Below are 6,974 nucleotides of genomic sequence, written 5' to 3' on the forward strand. Positions count from 1 at the left end.
TATATATATATATATATATATATGCACACAGAGACACAAGTACGCACAGGGTCGCTGATACAAGCTGGCGTGTGAAAAAAATGGTAATGTAAATCGGGAAAGAGATTCCGAATAACAACAACAAAGTGGACTCCACTCTCTTATTTCTCTGTGTATGTGTGCTTGAGTATACGTGTGTGAGTGTGTGTATGTATATGCACAGAAGCACCTACACAGATATAAGTGGAGGTTTTCTTGTGATTCATTACTAGAACTAGGGTAACTTCTCTGCGATAACTATGAAATAAGTCTTCCGATATACAAAGCCGGAACACTTGGCAACGTAGTAATAGATTGCACCTACCAAAGTATACACATATATGCTATGCAGACGGAAAATAAAGTAATATCTGGGAAAACACCACTTAACCAACATAATAATAATAATAATAATAATAATAATAATAATAATAATAATAATAATAATAATAATAATAATAATAATATTGAGAGTGCACGGAGCCTTCCACCGTGGGCTCTACTTACCCAAACAAATGGGTGGGCGACCTTTGTTTCAAGGCTGGGAGAGCATTGTCTCGAAGCAGAAGAAAACAGATTAGGGTGCTATGTAAAAGAAAAAAAAATACCGTGGAACCATTGTTGAAACTTATAAGAAGTCTGGCGCTGTTCAAATTGATAATTGCATAGAGTGGCCCTTCTTAAACTTTTTATCATTCATGGTTCCATTTTTCACCATGAGACTTTTCGCGACCCCATGTATTAAATATGGAATAAAGCATACAAATAAATTCATAAATCATTTATCTTTTGACTGAATAATATCGCTATAAAACATATTTATATTATTTGTCAAAATAAGAGTAGTTTTGGATTTGTTTCAAGTACAAAAATTAAACCAAAGTAAATGCTTCAAGTACAAAAAATAACACACACGCCGAAAGAAAATAAATAAATAAAACAAAGTAAAAATCAATGTGACGGATGTGTTTGTTTTTTACTGTATAACAAATTAAACCTTGGTCTAATATTTGACATTGCTGGACGTAAAGCATCTTCTACGTTTTTCAGCGTTGACAGATATTTGATTTTGATAAGGGTTAAAGCTACTAAAAAAGTCGTTTCACATAGGTACGTGGTGCTAAATGAAACAGAAAAAAGAACATGTAATGCCATTTCAGAAATTGTGGGAAATTCAGCTTCAGCTCCGAACCAGAATTCAATGAAAGACCTTTTTGTAAATTCAAGTTTCAAGTTTGAGTCACTCGATAGCTCAACGAATTCCTCTTGTGCTTTATACGGCAGATGGTTATTATCATCAATGTGTTTCTAGTGTAGTTAAGTGGTCGATAATTATTGTTGCAATTAAACTTTTACAAATTATTCTTTTCAATTATAAAATCGTCGACAACCGGAAACATTTCAAGTGAATCATTTTTCACTCTCTTCTTTCAAATGTTTTTTTTAATAAAATCTTCAATTTTATCCTTTGAATTAAATATATTGCTTTTCTTTCCTTGAAGAGACAAGTTGAGATCGTTTAGTTTCTCAAAAATATCTGACAAATACCATAAATTTTAAAGCCATAAGTCATTTTGAAAAAGAGCAGCACGATCAAATTTTTGTTCAGTTAAAAATATACTAATTCCGTCTTTTACCAACAATAATCTGTTTAAACTTCGCCCTATTGACAGCCACCTTACTTCAGCGTGTAATAATAATTTTTTGCATTCCGAGTCAATGTCTTTACAGAAATTTGAAAATAAATGCCTGTTAAGAGTTAGGCTTTTAATAAAGTTTATAATTTTGATATCCTGAGCTAATTTTGTTGTTGCAAGGGCCTCTCGATGGATCATACAGTGTGTAAAAGTTGCATGCTTTAACAAACGATCTAAAACAAATATTTTCGCCCATCATCTTTTTTGCACCATCTTTGCATACTCCAATACACTTTTTTCCATTCCAACCTATAGTTTTAAAAAGTTCAACTTTACTATATATGTCTGTCTCTCTTGTATGTTCTCCCAAAGGATGACAAACTAACAATCATTCATTAGCGTTTTCTTTATAAATGTATCTGGTGTATGCAATTGAGCCATTTTAGAAATATCAGTTTTTTTTGTCCAACTGAACTGCACATTTCATGTTTTCTTTAAGTATCGTAATAAGTTGCTCAAATTGTTCATTGCTACTTTCATTAATTCTATTGGTGACAGTGTCGCTCGACAAAAGAATTTTCCGCATTTCGACTCCATATTTACTTGTGAAGTATTTCTACCATCTTCATAGCAGCAGGTGAGGTAATAAAAGTTTTTCCCTAATGGTGTATGTTTTTTTTAAATTTTTATCTTTAGCAGTTAGATATGGAACTTCATATAACGCTAATAAATATTCTTCTTTTAAAATCATAAATTTCTCAAAATTTTGTTTTTCTATATTTGAAGATATAGACAGTCATTCAAATTATGTCTTGGTTTATTGACATATGAAAGATATTTGGATTCAATATGCCTTTTTAATTTTGGGGGTTTCATACTCTCCACTATCAATGCGTTATTGCAAATTAAACAAAGCGGTTGTTCCATACCATCGCTATTATTTAAAGTAAAGCCAAATTGGAGAAATGATTCATCGTATTTTCTTTTCCGCATCTCTCTGGTTACTAGGTCCTGCTTGAACAGACGTTGTAGCATTGTCATCTGCGTCATTATTTTTGTTACTCATGTTCAGTCATTTACCATTGAATAAAAATAGTTTTATTTTGAAATATAAATAAAATAACGTTTTGTAAAATAATTATTATGAAATTATTTAAATAAATAGTGACCTCAATCGAATAAGTCAAACATGTATTGTTATTAATACATTTATTAAGATGACCGCAATCAACCAACTATACTGAAAATGCGTTGTCGCTGCACTAGCCGCAATGGTGAAGCACGCGCCTTTTATTACTGCAGCGCTTGGGTGGTGCATCATGTTAACATTTGTGGATTTGTGAAATAAAAAATAAACTGAAAATCAAGTGTTTGAAATTAATTTTCGTGATCTCAGAATTTCGTTTCACGACTCCAAATGGAGTGGAGGCCCATAGTATAAAAAGCGCTGGTGTATACAAAAAAGACTTAGAGGCGGAAAGAATACTAAATCAGAAACAGCAAGGAAGGCGAAAAGATGTACGGTCAGCTTGCAAGAGATACGAACACTAAGACAAATACAGAAGACTGGTAGCTATGAAAGAAGAGGATTGACCTGAAGATAGAGACAGAAGCACTTATATGTGCAGCACAAGAACAAGCACTAAGTACTAACTATGCGAATTGCAGAATCGACAACACTACCGAGTAGGAAAAATGTAGAATGTGCTGTAAGACGGGTGGAATGATATAGCACATTGTTAGCGAATTCTCGGAATTGGCACAACACGATTGCTCATGATGATATCACAATGAGGTAAGAATGATCCATTGGGAGCTCTGTGGAAATCACGGCCTACAAATAGCAAAGATATGGTAGGAACAAACCACAGAAGGAGTCACTGAGAAAGAAGATTGCAAGATCATGTGGGATGCAGTTATTCAGTGTGATCATTTGATCCGACATTGGAGGCTGAACATTGTTGTGATGAATAAAAATGAAAGAACTGGCAAGATAATCGACATCTCATTTTCCAGTGACAACAGAATCAAAGGGAAAGAATGAATTCGCCAAGAAACACTCTCTTCCTGATGATCTATACAGCTTCCAAAAAGCTAGGCTATCTTACATCAGAGAAGACCTGGGTGGAAAGCACTCATCGTACAAAAATGTACATACATTTTATGACAAATCACCACACACACACACACACACACACACACACCACACACACACACACACACACACACACACACAGAGTCATAAACACGCACAAACACGTACACATGTACGAGTACACACATGGCACACACACAGTCTCTTAGAAATATATACATAAAAATAAAGACATACAAAACTCGCCACAAATCATACACATAGGTTAAATGTACTAAAGTAAATAAAAAATAATAAATAAATAAAATAAAGTGATAGTAATACGTTGAAATTAATAACACCCACACGTCTACAATTACAAGACGCACACACACCATACAATAGATATAACATATAAACAAACAAATATCTGAAGTGGATATATATATTTATGTATATGCATATGTATATAAGTGTGTGTGTGTATATATATATATGTATGTATGTGTATGTGTATATATATATATATATATATATATATATATATATATATATATATTATAGAAAATGAGTCATCTCACTATTGCTTGTTGATCGTCTGGGCATGAAACTCGAGTAGTAAGAAGTTTTAAAAAGATCAATATGTTCTACATATATTGAGCACACTTTCCTCATTTGTTCAACATAAATAACGTAAATACAAACACACACATATACACACATATATTTACATATGCATATATCTATATACACGTGTGTATATATATATATATATATGAAAATATACATACGCACGTACACACACATACACATGATTACTTGCGTACCTATACACATACACATGTACACACACGCATACAAACCGCACGCACACAATTATATCATATATTCAGTAAATTCGAAAACAGGATAATAAAGTTTAAATTTAACTAAAGTATCGCAAACGACAGCTACAGAAAAAATACGAATCACAATATAAATATTAAAAGAATAAATTGAATATTTACTCGGACGTAAGCTTAATATCTTATTCTTAAAAATGCGGCATTTAAAATTCTCTTTTATTACATACGCTTTGTAGATTTTACAAAATGGAAACGAAGCGAAACAAAATGTATTAGGAATTATAATACTGTCATTCTAAATACAGCCTTTCCCAATCCTATTATTCCGTTTCATTTCCAATCTGTGTTAAACACGTTTTAAAATATCTTTTGAGTATATGTAGTAAACGAGAATATACTGAATTGCTGTGTTTGCCAACCATCGAACTCAATTGTTCAGGTGAGAAAATTTAGTTATACCCAGGTATCTGTATACAAAAGTTTTATCTCTACTTTGGCTTGTATATTAAGTATATATATATATATATATATATATATATAATTTTCAGTTCAAAGCTGTGGCGAAGCTAGGGCAGTGTTATTATTGAGAGTCTCATCTGATATGTTTTAATGTCGCTACCCTCATTTGCACCGCCTGCCACGAGTTAGGTTCATCTGGGTCTCTCGACAGGAAGAGATCTAATTTTCTTTTGAAATCCCCTACATCCAATTTGTGTAGCACCCTCAGGATTTTTAGGAGAATATTAAAAAGCTTGAAACCCAGGATGTTGCCGTAACCTGTCCTGAAACGTGACGGTGTTGTTGGAATCTTTAACAATGTGCTGTGACGACTCGTAGTAGCATTTTTGTACCTTTCAATACTAAATTTTGGCACAATGCCTTCCCGGATCTTCCAGATTTATATTACTGCATATCTCTCCCGCCTTCTCCCCACAGAGTAGAGTCTTATTTGCTTCAGCCTTTCCCAACAGCGGAGTTACTGCAGTGATACGATCTTCTTTGTGAAGCTTCACTGGATTGCTTCAAGGTCCGCTGTTAAATTTACACAGTGGGGTGATCATAGTTTGGAACAGTAGTCATGGCGGCTGAGGACGAATGTCCTCCAGAGGACCATCATGATTTCCTTCTCTCTGGCCCTGTGGGTTCTCAGGATCCATCCAGCTAGCCGTTTGGACTTTCTCACCATCTTGGTAATGTGCTCTTGGAATAAGATATGACTCATGTCGATACCCAAGTCCCGCACTGATTTATGTTCTGGGATCGGAAACCCCACTGGGCCAGTGTAGTCTGTAAGTTAATCCTTCAGGTTTGGATGCTGGTAGCGCAGAGTTTGGAATTGTCCAGCATTAAACTGCACAATATTGTCCTCAGACCATCTGTAAACTGCGTCCAACTCCTCCTGTGGCCATGAAACATCGCTAGCCAGTGTGGCTATCCAGGCAACTTTAGGCATATCTGAGAGGGCCACTATGAAAAGCAGTGGCCCCAAGAACATCGCTCACTACTTTTGTTTTCTTTCAGGTGGCTCCATTGCTCCCACTGTTTCACGTCTATCTTTCAGAAAGTCATATAACCACTATCCAAGTTTTACAGCTATGCCAATATAACGCACTTTGTGGCATATCATAACATGATCAATTTTACCAAATCGTTTACAGTCGATGTATATATATTACGTCCACATCTGAGTGTGGAACTATATGCTATATTGTGTCACACTTCTTAATATGTTACAGTCATATCCATGTACAATATTGTATCACTGCAATATAGGAGATAATAAAAATGCGAAGCAAAATACATTAGAAACAAGAACAGAAAATTATTAAAATCGATATTTCAACTACTCATTTCAGTAGCAGGTCTTTTGGTAAATCTTGAGTAAAACTACTGCAACGGTAACTTTTATACTCAGTCATACATTAGCAGAGTTATCATCAAACTGGATAAAAATGCCAAAAGTTCAAACTATGCCGTTTAAAGCACCTTCACTGTATTCGGCTCCCTGATGTCATCAACAGTATAGATGCAAATGACACTGGATTTACATTACATAATTTACGTCATGTCCGTAAAGTTTACAAAGCAAAAAAAAGGATGAAAATGTAATTCACGAGACTATTTAATATTCACTACGATCGTTTCGACCCATCGTTTACTGGTTCCTCACGGGTGAGATGTTGTACAACTGGATGTGGAACTGGATGTACAACTGGATCTTAATTTGAGATATGTCTCGTCAGTTGAGTGTCTAAAGATACATCGTCATTTAATCTCCGTTACGCTTATTTCGATTAGAATTGATTTAGATAGTTGACTTCTTGTCGACACGAGAAACTGGTGAATAATCCAGATTTTTGCAAATTCCATTTCTGTCACTCATTATCACATATTATATAT

This window comes from Octopus bimaculoides, chromosome 4, assembly GCF_001194135.2.
Source record: "Octopus bimaculoides isolate UCB-OBI-ISO-001 chromosome 4, ASM119413v2, whole genome shotgun sequence".
Lineage (NCBI taxonomy): Eukaryota > Metazoa > Mollusca > Cephalopoda > Octopoda > Octopodidae > Octopus > Octopus bimaculoides.